General features: G+C 44.0%; 2 pseudogenes; one reads left to right on the forward strand and one right to left on the reverse strand.

Moving 5' to 3' along the window:
• The first annotated feature begins 7,271 nt into the window (after positions 1–7,271).
• On the forward strand, positions 7,272–10,554 carry LOC119273065 (annotated as a pseudogene).
• A 1,053-nt stretch (positions 10,555–11,607) lies between these two features.
• LOC119273066 lies at positions 11,608–13,720 on the reverse strand (annotated as a pseudogene).
• Positions 13,721–15,557: the final 1,837 nt, after the last annotated feature.

A 15,557-nucleotide genomic window follows, 5' to 3' on the forward strand; every position in this document is an offset into this window, starting at 1 on the left:
TGAATCTTCACACATGATAGCTCATTTATGAGAACACTTTTCTAAAATAATTTCCGTATTACAAGTTTATTATTTTTCCTAGAAACTTGGTCACATATAATGACACAATGCGAAGGTTTTCCAATTTTTTGATTTTTTTTTAATTTTTTATGCCCGTTTCAAAATGCGGTCAAAACGGCGGGCTTGACCGTTCCTAGCTAGTGGTTGAATCTTGGAATTTTTTTGGTGTTTCTTTGATTAAATAGGTACTTATGTACCTAAAAATGATTTTTGGAAAAAATAAATAGCAAACTATGAGGCAGCTGTAGTTCAAATTTGACCCGCTTCCAGCTGAATCAGCGGAAATTTGTCTTTTTCACGAGAGGTTGCTCGAATCTTTTGACACCCAATCATTTGGTCAATTATGCATTAAATATGGCATAGTATTTTAGAAAAAATTATTTGGTCTAATTTTGCAACTAATATATGGTAGATCCTTCAGAAAAAACCCGATTATTGGCACTCCAAAAATTAAAAAATGATTTTTTGTGCAAAGAAAACGAAAACCCCTAAAATCAACATTGTTTGTCGTCCCAAGATACACACTTGTGCAAAATATTGGGTCATTTTAAAAAAATATAAGCGGGCAATATGTTGAATGTTTACCTAGAATAAGAGGGTACAAAATATAAAAAAAACAAAAGAAAAAACAAAATTACACAAGCTGAATGATGATTGGTGGAATCTGGTGTGGCATGGATCTGTGACGTGGCAAACATCCATCCATCGATCAATTCATCCAGCCCACCGCAGAAAGCATCCATCCATCGATCCATTCATCCAGCCTATCTCCCTCTTGCCCGAACCCTAGAGCTCCGTTCCTCCCTGCTGCCGCCACCTCCACCTCCCTCTCCCCGATCCACCACCCATGGCGCCAGCCAGAGGAGCCACCGGCGATGGCGACGGCGAGGCTAGAGGCTGCCGGATCCAGGATCAGGGCGGCGCATAGCCCCTCCTCCCGTGAGATCCGGGACGCAGCCGCCCATCTGGATCGAGCAACTCCTCTGCCCGCTGCACCGTCTCCCCATCTAGATCGAGCAGTTCCACCGGGCTCTCCTCTAGCCACTGCACCATCTCCATCGACCGGATTTGGTGCTCCTGGCGTGACCCACCCACCAGCACGCGGCTAACCCTAGCCGCCGTCGCGGATGCCGTCTCTTCCCCGACGTCCTTGGCGAGGTTCGTCTTGTCCCCATCCCCTCCTCCTCCTCCTCCTCCTCCTCTGCCTTTCCCTTCCCTCTTCGTCACCTTGCGGCCTCTGTGTCTCACAGGGAATGAATAGCAGCTCTAGCCAAGGCCATGGACGCCACCAGCAGAAGCTCCGCCTCGGATCTTGCGACCTCATCGACTGGATCCAGCCGGCCCCCGCCGCTACGCCAAGATCCTCCCCTCCCTCCCAGAGAGGCCCTCTCTCCCACACGCTCTGCATCTGCTACGGCCGTCGCAGCTTCCACCTCCAGAAGAGCACCTGCTCCTCGTGCGGTTACCCGGCCACCCGCATCCGCAATTGTAAGCTCCGTTCCATGCTCTTGATGTGCACTGGTGAAGAAATAGAGAGATCGTCTATACTATTCATCTTCAGAACTTAATGTTGTTGTACTGGCAAGAGTTCAGTTAGGATCTATGTGTGTTCAGTTTACTTCATATATCTTTGTGAAAAAGTGCTGCTGTATTGGCAAAGGTTTAGTTATAATCTATGTCTGTTCAATTCATACATGCTTGTGCAAAATTACTGTTGTACTGGTCAGAATTTAGTGCACTACCCCAGCTGAAGGGGCCGGCCTGGGCAGCTACTGTTGGCTCCTTCCCGTGCTTGGCCTTGTTGCTTTTATTATTGTTGCTTGCTGTGTATAGAGATGCTGATGCTTGATTGTTTGTTCATTATGCAGACCACAAAATTGAGATGAATTACCGTGCGATGGGCAGCAGCAAGGTGCAGCGGTGGTTGTGCAGAACACGCCGTAGGGATTGGCGGCGCGGCGCATTGACTTGCTCGAGAGTCCGTAGCCCAAGGTCAGGAAGCGCATCGAGGCACTCACAGAGATCCAGGTATAACTATAGGGGTTCCACTACGCGCTACTAGGAGATTTGTGGCAGCATGGATCATTAGTTGTTCCTAAGTGTGATTTCTGTGGTTCGCTGATGCATTAAAATTAAAGGATAAGAAGTAACCCCCCTCATTTGAATGATTCATAACAAAAGAAATCGCGATTCATTTTCCTTTGCAAACACCTAGCTAGCAACTGTGGAACTTTGCTTCTGTGCATTGGTTGAATTCTACCAAATCATTGGTTGGATGATGGATGCCCTGTGATTGATCCTTTGCCTCTTTTTCTTCCATCTGCATGTGTGATGCTATATCCATCTGTTTGTTTGAGATCTTGAGTGTATGCTATGGGAGATATCCATCCTGTAAATCTTACTAATACTCCATGCTATGTGCGACTGCCATTTTGAGCTTTCTATAATCAGTGAATATAGCAGTTCTCCTACTGTTTCAAATAAATAAATCATGCAAGTGGTAGTATAAAAATACCTTCTTGCATAAACCTCGCAGAGACTATTAACATCTCAATACATTCTTCTGCTTCCATTTATATCCGGAGCATGTACTCTAATAGTTAGTTTAATCATAAGGAACATGTTTCTCCATTAACTTGACCATGGTAACTCAAGTTGTTCTACTGATGAAGCTAATAGAGTTGCTTGTTCTGTTGTTCCTTTACCTTCACACTAAATTTGGTTGGTCCCAGTTATAGTTTTCTTCAATTTTTTGTATGATTTCTTAGCAAAGCTAGCATGTTGCCGTCGACAGGTGAAAGGAACTGACCGGGAAGTGCTGCTTCTGGAGGAAGGCCATCAGGAGGTGGCCGATGTGGTGCAGCTGGGGAAGTACTGCATCGACGAGCCTGTCAAGTCCCCGCTTGATGTTTTGCCTGAGCTGGGGACTGCAAACGAAAGGCCTTCGATTACCCGAAACCTGGGTACCTGCTGGGCATCGTTTGTTTAACAAGTACTGTACTTACTGATGTTAGACTGCTATTGTTGATCCGTCACTCGTATTACAAGTAGAAATACCTGATGTTAGACTGTCCTTGTTTGGGTAGATTATGTTGGTTTAATGGTTATGTTGTTTGATGCATAAAAGATCTCTAGGTTGTTTATACGATGATCCATTCTAAATTTGTATATACCAACAGAAATGTGATTTGAGATGCAATGCACCCCTTTATCTAAATTCATTATCCACACTATAATATTTCCTTCAGTTTACAGTCTATTTACTTTGTATTCTGATTATATTAGATTTTAGTTGGTTTCAGAATGTCTGTTTCATGGTCTTTTCTGATAATGGAAGAACTTATATTAATCTAATGCTTTATATATGTCCCTAGATGTCCTTATGCAATACCTGATATGATAACATGTACTTATGCAATACCTGATATGATGCTCGTGCCTCCCCTCTTCCTCTGCTCTCTTGTTCTCTCTCTCTCTCTCTCTCCCCTGACCCCTTCTTGTCTCGTCTATGCAGGTTGGCCATGCCGGCAAGCGACCAGGACGACGCCTGGAGAGGAGAGGAGGGCCTTCTCCTCACAGTGTAGTTGCCGGCCTTGTCCTGCTCGAGGATGAGGAGCAGGAGGGGCGCACCCAGCCACCATAGCCGCTGCCGTCAAGGGCTTCTTCCACCTGGACCTCGAAATCCACGGCGCCGTCGTCCAGCCACCCAACTCCCCTCCGTCCCCTCTCCCCTCCTTGTTTCATTCGATCTAGCAGCCATGGATTAGGGTTCCTCAAGGCTGCCTAATTACTTTACTTTGTATGGATCCAATAATTTTGTTTGCTACAGAATAGCACCACCCTAGTTTGTCTACAATTATGTTTACGGTGATGCCCTTGCACAGGATGTGCAGCAAGCCTTCCAATCTGCTTGTTTCGTTTCTGGTAGTGTGTGTATGTGCAAAATGATAGGCGCCTACCTTCTATCTTTCTTTCTAGATAGCATTCTAGTGTGGTAACATATGATTTACAGTTGCCTGTTCATGATGCTATACAAACTCTGAAAATTGGTACTTCAGTCAAATGTGCTTCCTTTCTGAACAATTGTTTCTACTTCTCCATCCTGGAAACCGATTGCATGCTATCGTAGATGGGTCTGGGTGTGCAGTGTTGCTGTTGTGTTACTACTGCTGTGGTTTATGTTGACTGAAAATGGGCTGTGTTGTTTCAGAGGAGTGCCGCTGATCTGATACTGCGGGATCTGCAAAATAACCCTGAGATGTGGCTGCAAGTGGTGCACATCCTGTAGAACTCCCAGAACCTCAACACCGAGTTCTTTGCCCTTCAAGTAAGCTTCTGCTCCAGAATGTTTTAATTTCAGTAGTTTACAAGGTTGTTCTCAACTGAATGAAGGTTGATCGATGTCGTGGCTGCAGCGGATCTTCGATTAGACCATGCATGTTTTGCATTCAGTACAGCCAGCACTCTCCATTAATTACACTCTATTGTGGTTCACCGATTATATTAGGAAATGGCGCTGCTAATATTTTTCTTGTCGAACTCGTAACCGGTTTTAAGTAGTTAAAATGCCCAGTTGCTTCGTATCCTACTGGGCCATCTTTGTTTGTGTTTCCCTATTTATTTCGTAGTCGACCAGTTCTGTCCTTGCCAAACATGTATGTTCTGCACCAAGGAAACATTATATCCTGTTTTGTGTAATTGCAATTGACAAACAAATGCACATCAGATCTAATACTAATGATATTATTGTTCATACCGTTGCTCTTCAGCATACGTGCCATTGATACTTGAGTAAATTAGCTGTTTGCTTGATCAAAAGCTTTTGTGCATGAATCTGTTCGTATTCTTACAACTGAGATACAACATGATACTATGTGCATAAATCTGTTTGCATTTCTTGATGTCATTTCTGGTACCAAATTCCAATCATATGACATGTCTCATTCTGAAAATGAATATGTAGAGATGCTTCATGATTTAGTCCCTAGCTGCTTTCTATATATTTTTTATTTTTTTCTAACTCTTTTGATTTATTGGTAGGTGCCTTCGTTCAGCGTGTATGAACATATCGAGAAATGGTGTTTCCTCTCACTTAAGAAGCTCCAGCCTAAAAGTGAAAGTGAAAAAGTCAGGAGTGTAGTTGTAGTAGTTATATGTTGTATCACATGTAATGGTGATGGTGAAATGAATTATGTAAAGATTGTGCTCTTAGCCAAAATTGGCATGTGGTTTGAAAATTTTCATTTCTTTGCTGTTCTGACTGAAATAATTGTGTGGAAATTGAAACCTGGTTTGTCTTTAATTAGAACCTGACAAGTGGGGCCTAATAGTATTTGGCATCTAAAATGGGCATTTTCCAAATAATATTCATAGGGAAAAAACTAAATTTTAAGGAAATGGACTGTAAAAAGGCTGAGGCCCAATTGAGAAATAGATGCGACCCAAAAAATAAATGGTCTAAAAAAGGATCATGCCCTGGAAATAAAAAGGCTGTAATGTTGGGCTTGGCCCATGAAGTCAACCCAAAATTAATAGGAAAAATACATTAAAAATGTTGAATTAATGGGCTCGGCCCATGTAAAACACCCAATTGGACCGGGCTGAATCTTGTGCCACGTTGGATGCCTACGTGGCCTGGGGAGGTTGCTAGTGACCAAAACGCCACAGTGGACTTATTTTGGTCATAAACGTTTGCGACCATTCCAGAAGAAAGGTCGCTATAGTCAGTTTACGACACGCAGCTTTTGACCTTATGTTTTTGGTCACAAAAAGGTCATAAATGGAAATTTGTGACCTTTCAGTGACCAATAGTGGTGGTCATAAGTTGACATATTTCTTGTAGTGGCTCTCCTGCACTTTTCTCCACTCCTTAGTTTGTGACAGTTCTTTTCAGACACGCAAACTAAAAAGTCGTGTTCAGTTTGTATTATTTTCCAAGGTTTCATCTTCTATTTGTCATGCTGATTTGATCCAATAAACGGTGATGTCGGCAGTGTAATTTTGATGTGCCGTCTTAGGACCTGGATTGAGTACATGTTTCTATTAGAGTATTACTGGAACTTGACTTGTCATCTCATCTCACGTGCACTTTCGCTGTCATTTACTCTAGTAGAAGTATTGGCTGGCCCTGAACTGATGCAACACTTCCTGGATGAGAGACTGAGATTGGATGTGCCCTCAACTCAAATGGCTCTTTGATCTCTATACAGGGGTAGAAATCATGTGATGTTTTAGTTTGCTATTTTGCGACCAAATTGTATGGTGCCGCAGACAAATAAGAGTCGTCTACTAGCAACTTGATATGATAAATTCATAGAAGCATCCTGTTCAGGTCCCCCCTCAGACTTGTTCTTGTTAGCGTGTGATTATTCTTGCCACGTTCAAGCTATGTTGATAGGCTGCTTTGACCGAGATGTAGATGCAGATGCAAACCGTGTCATTCACGGTCGTTGTTTCCACAGATATATCCAACTGAAGTATGTTTAATTTGCACAAGAGAATGAGCATCAGTGACCATGTCTGCAAGCGCCGCGGCCGTAGGCAATCTGAGCGTCCGGCCGGGCCATGCACATTTCTTTCTTTACAAGTGCCATTTTCATTCAATAATCCATTGGAGAGATTTGAGGAATTGATCTTATCACAACCATACTTGGAGTGGGTTAAATGGGTACGCATGGTGGTGCCTAATTTGATTAATCCCACAGAGGTGTCAGACCGTCTAATGCAAACTAATGCATCTTCTCAGAGTCATCTCTAGGCAATGCGAACTAAACTAGTGCACATGCTCAGAGGCATACTTAGATCGCAACATACGATTTCACAAGTGCCAAAGAAACGGGCAGGCGTTTAAACATTGCATGGGTGGAGTAATTAACTAGAGTTGCTCACATGTACACATGGCCTAGGGAGCAAGAGGAATCTCTCCTCGCATTTCTCTTTGGCGTGACAGCACGCGAGTAAAGTGCGTGCATGGAGACCAGTGACACGGTGTAATTTAACCCGTTACTGCAGTCGAAGTGGCATCCAAGGGCATTTTTCGCCCATCTCAAGATCGCATTGAGCTTGAGCCTCCTCTTTAACACTCTTTCGCTTCATTTTTAGGACAGTCGAACAAACATTGCTAGGGATCCTTCCTACTAACCATGTCACAATAGTAGAGCTCTCTCTTCCGCCCAAAGCAATACCACAAACGTGTGTAGTGAGGTCGAGCCATGGAGATTGCCATGGGGCCCATCAGCCCTCTACTCCCAAGGCTCACCAATTTGCTTGTCGGCGAGTTCACCCTGGAGAAGCGGGTGAAGAAAGGCATCGAGTCTCTCATCATAGAGCTCACATTGATGCACTCTGCCCTCCGCACGGTGGCCAAGGTGCGCCACCAGATGAGCTCGGCGAGGGGGTCAAGATTTGGGCAGAAAAGGTGAAGGAGTTGTCCTACCAAATGGAGGACATCATTGACACCTTCATGGTGCATGTGCAGGATGGTGGTGAGCCAGCCAACCCAAAGAATAGAGTCAAGAAGTTACTCAAGAAGACCATCAAATTATTCAGGAAGGGCAAGAATCTCCATCGAATATCCGAAGCTCTAGAAGAAGCGGTTGGTCAGGCTAAAGAATTGGCTGAGCTATGTCAAAGGTACGAGCTTGTGCATGCCACCGGTGCTGGTGCAAGCATTGACCCTCGTGTCATGACTCTATACAAAGATGTCACAGACCTTGTTGGCATTGAAGATACACGGGATGAATTGATCAACATGTTGATCAAGGGTGATGATTGGCTGAACCATCCACAGAAGACGGTCTCTATTGTTGGGTTTGGCGGCTTAGGCAAGACAACTCTTGCCAAAGCAGCGTATGACAAGATCAAAGGGCAATTTGATTGTGGAGCATTTGTTACAATTTCTCAGAATCCCGACATGAAAAAAATCTTGAAGGATATTCTCTTTGAGCTTGATAACGACAAGTATAGAAAGATTTATGATGAAGTAAGGGATGAAACACATCTCATTGACGAGATCATTAGATTTCTTAATGACAAGAGGTATCCTTCATTTTCCTATTACATACCAGTAGGCATTTTCTTCAAGTAAAATCATGAAACATTTGCCTTAGTATATATATGTGTTTTGATAGCAATCTTTGATCCACTCTATATAGTTCCATATACTTTCTATATAGACATTTTTGAGTATAATTGATGAAGTTTCACTTGGATATCATTTAATAATAGTCTCCTTGCATATGTATCTTCACCGATCAATTTTTTAACTGACTCTTGAGAGCATCTATGCAGGTACCTCATTGTAATTGATGACATATGGGATAAAAAGGTGTGGGAAATAATCAAGTGTGCATTTTTCAAGAAAAGTATCGGCAGTCGGCTAATAACAACAACTCGTATTGTCAGTGTGTCTAAAGCATGTTGTTCATCTAGTGATGACATTTACAGAATGAGAGCTCTTTCCAATGATGTAGCAAGAAGACTCTACTATAAAAGAGTATTTTCTCATGAAAAAGAATGTCCTCATGAATTTGTGCAAGTATCCGAAGATATCTTGAAGAAATGTGGAGGGATACCACTAGCCATTATTACTATAGCAAGTCTTCTTGCTAGCAATTGTCAAATAAAAACAAAGTATCAGTGGCATGGTTTGCTCAACTCCATTGGTAGAGGACTTACAGAAGATCCCGATGTTGAGGAGATGAAGAAGATATTCAGCTATTATGATCTTCCTTCATATCTGAAGCCTTGTTTGTTATATCTGAGTATCTTTCCAGAAGATCACAAGATTGTGAGAGATGAGCTTATATGGAGGTGGATCGCGGAAGGGTTTATTTGCAATGAAACACATGAAGCTAGTTTATATGAGCTCGGTGAGTGCTATTTTAATGAGCTTATAAATAGAAACATGGTCCAGGCAGTAGACATTGATGGAGAGGGAAGGGCAGAAGCTTGTCCTGTGCATGACATGGTGCTTGACATCATATGTTCCTTGTCAAGTGAAGAAAACTTTGTCACTATATTGGATGGTACTAAGAGAAAACTGCCCAACCCGCAAAGCAAGGTTCGCAGATTATCAAATGCCGGTCACCAAATGCCGCTTGTTTCAAGTTCTAAAGGGCTGGGTGTGATGGCTTTAGAAGGTTGTACCATTTCGGATATTGGGCACATGGACAATTTGTTACACTTGAGGTACCTAGGGCTAAGAGGTACATGTGTTGAAGAGTTTTCGGTGGATATAGGAAAGCTGCAATTTCTGCAAACACTGGACTTGAGAGGAACTAAAAATATATGTGAATTGCCATCAAGCATTGTTTGGTTAAGGAATCTAATGTGCCTATATACTGATTGGTGGATGAAGCTTCCATCTGGGATTGCTAGCCTGACGTCCCTAGAAGTGCTATACAGACCATGGTTTTCACTTTCAGTGAGATTTTGATGAAATTCATTGAATTTCAGTAATTTCAGTCGACACTGAAATATTATGTTTCGACCAAAATATTTCAGCAATTTCAGTATAGAACAACAATTCCAATATTTTTCAAAATATTTTTTAAAAAAATTCAAATTTTTAATTGAATTCAAGTGAATATTTCGATCATTTGGCTGAAATGGAAACTGAAATCACTGAAATTTATTGAATTTCAGTGATTTCGGTTGGTGCTGAAATTTTTCTGAAACTGAAATTGAAAACCATGATACAGACTGAATATTGGCGATGATGACCTACACATGGTGAAAGAGGTGTGCCATCTGATCAAGTTGAAGGTGCTCGTGATTGAATGGCATTGTAGTCCTCTTGATGAAAGCATGGGAAAAACTTTGGCGAAATGCCTAAGTAATTTGCATAGGTTGGAAAGACTATGTATTCTAGGTGGAGCATTGGATTTCTTGCAGGAAGGCTGGGTGCCCCCTCCACAGCTCCGCAAATTAGAGTTTTACGTATATGGCGCCGCTTTCGAAACACTGCCTTCATTTATTAACCCGACATTTCTTCCTCTCCTCTCCTACCTTGTGATATCGGTGTTTGAACTGCGACCAGAGGATATTCAGCTTCTTGGGATGCTGCCCACTCTTCGTTACCTCTGGTTCAATGTGGATATCACCAAGAGCTTATCAAGAAAGGGCGTCACAATAATTTCCAGCTCTGGTTGTTCTGCTTTCTGCTTCAGTTCCGCAGTGAAGATGTTCCTTACCTCTGATGCCTTCCCATGTGCGACCAACTTATCCTTCATTCATATTCCTGTGATGCCGTCAGCATTCCCTCGAGGAGCCGCCCCAAGGCTTAAACACCTTGAGTTTCCCTTCCCGGCTAAGTGGATCAGCCGTGACGACATGGATTTGGGCATGGGGCACCTCCCTTCCCTCGAGATCGTTGAGGTCTGCCTTCACCGTACTGAATCCAGCGATTCAGAGGTGAAGGAAGCAGAGGCTGCGCTGAGGGCTGCAGCGAGTGACCATCCCAACTGCCCGGACCTTCGTATCCTCCTTCCCTGAGGGCACATCGATCGGAGAAGGTACACAACTGCACCTCGAGGCATCATGCATGCGCTTCTTCCCATCCCTGTGCTGTGATCCACCACGTGGCAAATTAAATGTTCATTCCTCTCTCTATTTCTCAATTTCAGTCAGAGGAACATGCCGAAGCTGCAGGCGCTGAGGTTTGTGTTTCGCCGATTGTTCAGATTTCCTTTTTCATCCAGCAAGTGTTTAGCATTCATCTTCCTTCTTCTCTTTTCAATTTCAGATCAAGGGCTCGAGCCATCAAAATACTGCAGACAGGTACCATTCCGCAGCATCTCCTTTACCATGTTTTATTCTGCTAGCAAGTTCAATAAGAGCTTACGTGCCCGTCTGCTTCAAGTTCAAAGAAAAATGCAATGTGAATTTCGCCTTGGTTACTTATGGTGCGTAGGTGGCACAGATTAGCAAAGCAAATTCACCACTACTGTAGCATATAATTTTCCATTTTCCTATACTTGAGTGAACTCTGTTTTTGTTTCTGGAACATTCAACTGAGACATTGACATGTAATTCTTTCACATCGCAGTAGAGCTCATAAATTTCGATGACATGGACTCGACCGTGCAAGAGCCTCCGACTCCCGTCCTGCTTCCGCTCCAACCAAAGACAGTCTAGAGGACTGCGTCTGTGTTCACCTTGCCGTCTGATCCGTCTTCCTCCAGCAACGAGATGAAGCTCTCAATCTGTCCACTAATGTCTGAATCTTCTTCTTGCTTCCGTCCAGCGATTCAAGAACCAGCGTCTGAGTACTGCTGGGTTGTTTATCTACTTTAACCACTCACTGCATTGCTTTGTTCCTAGCAGGTAGCAGCTAGCTGCAAACTCATTTTTATTCGAGACACGTCAACATTCAGTTCGTGAAATTTCAGTATGTTTGTATCGCTTGGTCCTTGTTTTCTCTGTCTCTATGTATTTGTCATGCTGGTTCATCAAATAGTTTCATCAAACAAATCGGGAGTTCAGCTGTGTTGTTTCAATGTACCAATCTGTATCATCATCTACTTCTTTGAGTAGAACTTGGACTTGCTATTGCATCCGAACATTTTTCAGACCGGAGAGGGGTTCAATGTACACATTATTTATTTTAAAGTTTTTCCTAACACTGTTTAATTTCATCATAAAGCATGAAGATAGTATCCCAGGAGTAGTTGCGAACGGCCTGCACTCCGACTTGCCGCCCTTAAGGTGGTCATCAGCTCTGTAACCCCCAGGTAAGGCGAAAGCAGCACCAAAAGCCATTGTTGTAATTAATACTAAGCCAAGGCCGAGAAATTGTGTTGAGTTTGATATTACCGCGTCAATCTTATCATCAGATTGGGTACTAGGTCCTTTTTTCATGATATCCCGCCGACAAATATGAAGTGTAGCATCGGCAGATATTAGAGCTTGTTGTATCAAAATCCGCGAGTGCTGCAGATCAGAAAAAAAGAAGCAATATCAACTTATCAACTTCCTATTTTTTTCTCTGAATCTAGAAAATAAAGTACTGAATGAAAGGAATGGAAGTAGTTTACCAGTAGGCAGTACAACCCTGTGGGAGTACTGCTAACTGAAATTTCTCGCCGGGTATGTTGCTTGTTGTTTGGTAGATTCAAATCTACTTCTTTGTTTGCGAAGAGACAAGCGAAACTCCACCAATCCCCAACCTCCACAGCTAGATGTAGTGCAGTGTTTCCTTCATTATCTTGCTTGTTCATAATTGATGAAAACATGGGTGTCTGGCAGGCATACCGAACTATATCATATCTTTTCTTCATGACAGCAACATGGAGAAAAGTTCTCCCACGGGTGTCACGTAGGCTGGCGCAACCTGGACACTTTAAAAGTAAGATGATGACAGATGAAAGTCTCCCTGCTAAAGCAGCGACATGTATGGGGAATGATCCTTCCTCATCCGGTTGATATGCTGAATATGCATCTGCCTCCAATATTTGCATGGTAAGGTCCATTGGTGTTTCCACTACGTTCAGAAAACTTGTAATACTAGTCCCGTTTACCACTGGCATGGCATATTGGGGAAGCATACCACGTGTGCCCGTTTCTAATGATACCGCAAAGTGTAGAGGTGTGTTTCCAAGTTGATCTCGCTTTTTAGTAAGCTCCTTGTTCCAGTTCATTAGTAATTCTGTCATATCTGCAATTTGGTCCTCTCTGTGTCAAACAGTGAAATATGCAAAAAGCCGTGTGAAAGGTACATTTGGATTGATCATGTAGAAGAGGAAAAGAATGCTCTAGCATATCTGACATGCTAAGTAAATACAATTATCTTACATTCAAAATGTTAAGTTGTATTGTACTCATATATACACCCTCCGTCCCAAAATAAGTGTCGCAGATTTAATACTAAATTAGTACAAATTTTGTACTAGATCAACAACACTTATTTTGGGATGGAGGGAGTAGCAAATTAAATACAATCATTTTTATGATCACAACAGAGTGGCATAGAAGTCAGGTACCTCTGCTTCGAAGAACTGCGGCATGAAGAGCATTCTGTCCATCTGGCCCGGAGTATGACAACTTCTTGTCTCTCTCGTAGAGCTCCCGCGCAATTTCTTCATGTCGCAGAGAGACGGCGAGGAACAACGGCGAGGTTCCGTTCTCCGGAACGCGAGTGAGGAACGGGTCCGCCGTCATCAGCTCAGCCACCGTGAGCATGTGACCAGCGCGGATGGCCTCATGCAGGGCTGTCTCCCCGAGCTCGTTCTGCATCCTCACCAGCGTCTCCACCCTCCCATCTTCACCGGCGACTTCTTCCCCTCTGGCCAGCTCAATGAGGAGAGCGGCCATCGGGGCATGACCGGCTCTAGCGGCGCAGTGCAACGGCGTCCTGCCGCCGCTGTTGCGTGCGCCCAAGAGGTGTGGTGCCTTGTCGTAGACCGCCCTGGCTTTCATCTGGTACCCGTAGGCTGCTACGATGTGGAGTGCGGAGTCCCCGTCTGGGGTTACCCCTTCCAGGAGCAAGGACGACGCTGCTGAGCGCCCGGGGCGGTCGATGTCGACGACGACCTCAATAGGCACGTTGGCCGCTCCTCCGTTCAGAAGGTTCGTCAGTTCCCGGCAGCTGCCATGCATGGCACGCCGCCTCCAGCAGCTCGGGATGCATGGTATTGGTAGTTGCGTTTGCCATAGCAGTCATGCTGCCGGTTTGCTGTGTGTGTGTGTCACCAAAGTGACGACTCTAGGTGAGGAATTGCACAAAGGCGATCATAATGAGGAGAATCTTTATGCTTGACTTGGGTTGCAAGGCCTTATTATTTGCATCAGCCAACACGCAACGAATAGGCAGCAAAAAAGTATCAGTTCGGCTCTGGTATGGTCGTTCTGATTAATGAAAATGGTATCTGATCCAGTAACAATGCATACAGCTTTCTTGGTAAAAATGCATGCTCTTTTATTTTCTTTGTTTGTATGTGATCCGTTTAACTCGAGCTGCAATTTTGCAGACAGTTGCGTCGAGTAGGAATTTCTTCTTTGCTTGATCCTAATGTGAACGCTCTCCACATTTTCTGTTTGTTGGTTCCTTACTAAGCTGACCGGTTGAACGCTCTTGACATTGATAGCTTGCTCAGCTTTAAAACAGTGGGCAGTCTGGCTCAGTATTAAAAAAGTACTAGTGTTTTTACTTCGACAATCCACATTTGTATATGTCTTACCTAAATTCTGGAATGCCAACAGAACTGCAATGTGATTTTCACCTTAGTTACTTATGGTGAATAAGCACATAGGATCAGTAGTTACTTTTGCTTGCCACGTACAAGGTCTCCTATTTTTGGAAAAGACAAGGTCTCATATAATGTGGTACAGATTAGCAAGCAACCCACTACCGTAGTAATATGTGCAACTTCTCTAGTTGGATGAACTATGTTTTCTTCTTCTGTAACATTTAACTGAGCAATTCACATGGGGCATTGCAGTTAGCACATTGCATTAATAAATTTCGTCGACATGTACTCAGTTGTGCGTGCCTCCATCTCCGGTGCAACTTCTTTTCCAACCAATACAGTCGAGCACATTGCGTTTGCCTTGCCATTTGTTTATTTGAAACAGCTTTCTTTCGGACTCGATGTTTATTCCAGACTCGTAAACTATGATGTCAGAGTTCAGTTCGTACTATGGTCTCAAGTTAATCTTCTATTTCTCACTGTGTCATGAAGTAAATCATATGCTGTAACGCACACTACCGGAATCGCACCCTATACCGACGGCCCTGGCCGTCGGCATAGCCCTGACTGGCCGTCGGGACAGGCCTATGCCGACGGCTCCCGTCGGCATAGGGCCGTCGGCAAAATATCCGTCGGCATAGAAAGGCCGTCGGCATAGGACCTATCCCGACTGTGTCCGTACATGTATGCCGACGGCCCCGGCCGTCGGCAACGTTACCTCCTAACAGCGGCCGCCGTCAAGTTCTGACCAACGCCTGCTCGCCACGTGGCAGGTCTACGCCAACGGCCTAGCCGTCGGCTTAGTTTGAAACTATGTCGTCGGCATAGACGTGCCATGTGGCGAGCAGGCGTCACCCCTGGGGCAGGTCTATGCCGATGGCCTGGCCGTCGGCATAGGTTCAAACTAAGCCGACGACCAGGCCGTCGGCATAGACCTGCCACGTGGCAGCAACTGGGCTCTCCTAGGGCAGGGCTATGCCAACAACCTGGCCGTCGGCTTAGTTTGAAACTATGCCGATGGCTAGGCTTGCCGCGTGTCAGCCACTGGGAGCTCACGCCAGCTCTATGCCGACGGCCTAGCCGGCGGCATAGCTTCTGCCTGTTTTTTTCTTTTTTCTGTTTTGTTTCAGCTCAATTCATTTGAATATATACAACATATATAAGGATCATACAGCAATATATGCATCACATAACAATAAGGAGCAGCATCACACAACAAATTCATCATCACACATCATAAGAAGCATCACAAAGCATAAACATATAAGTATCATCACCACCAAAGCATATAAGAATCTCAAAAACAACAAT

Source organism: Triticum dicoccoides, chromosome 3A (genome assembly GCF_002162155.2).
Source record: "Triticum dicoccoides isolate Atlit2015 ecotype Zavitan chromosome 3A, WEW_v2.0, whole genome shotgun sequence".
Taxonomy (NCBI): domain Eukaryota; kingdom Viridiplantae; phylum Streptophyta; class Magnoliopsida; order Poales; family Poaceae; genus Triticum; species Triticum dicoccoides.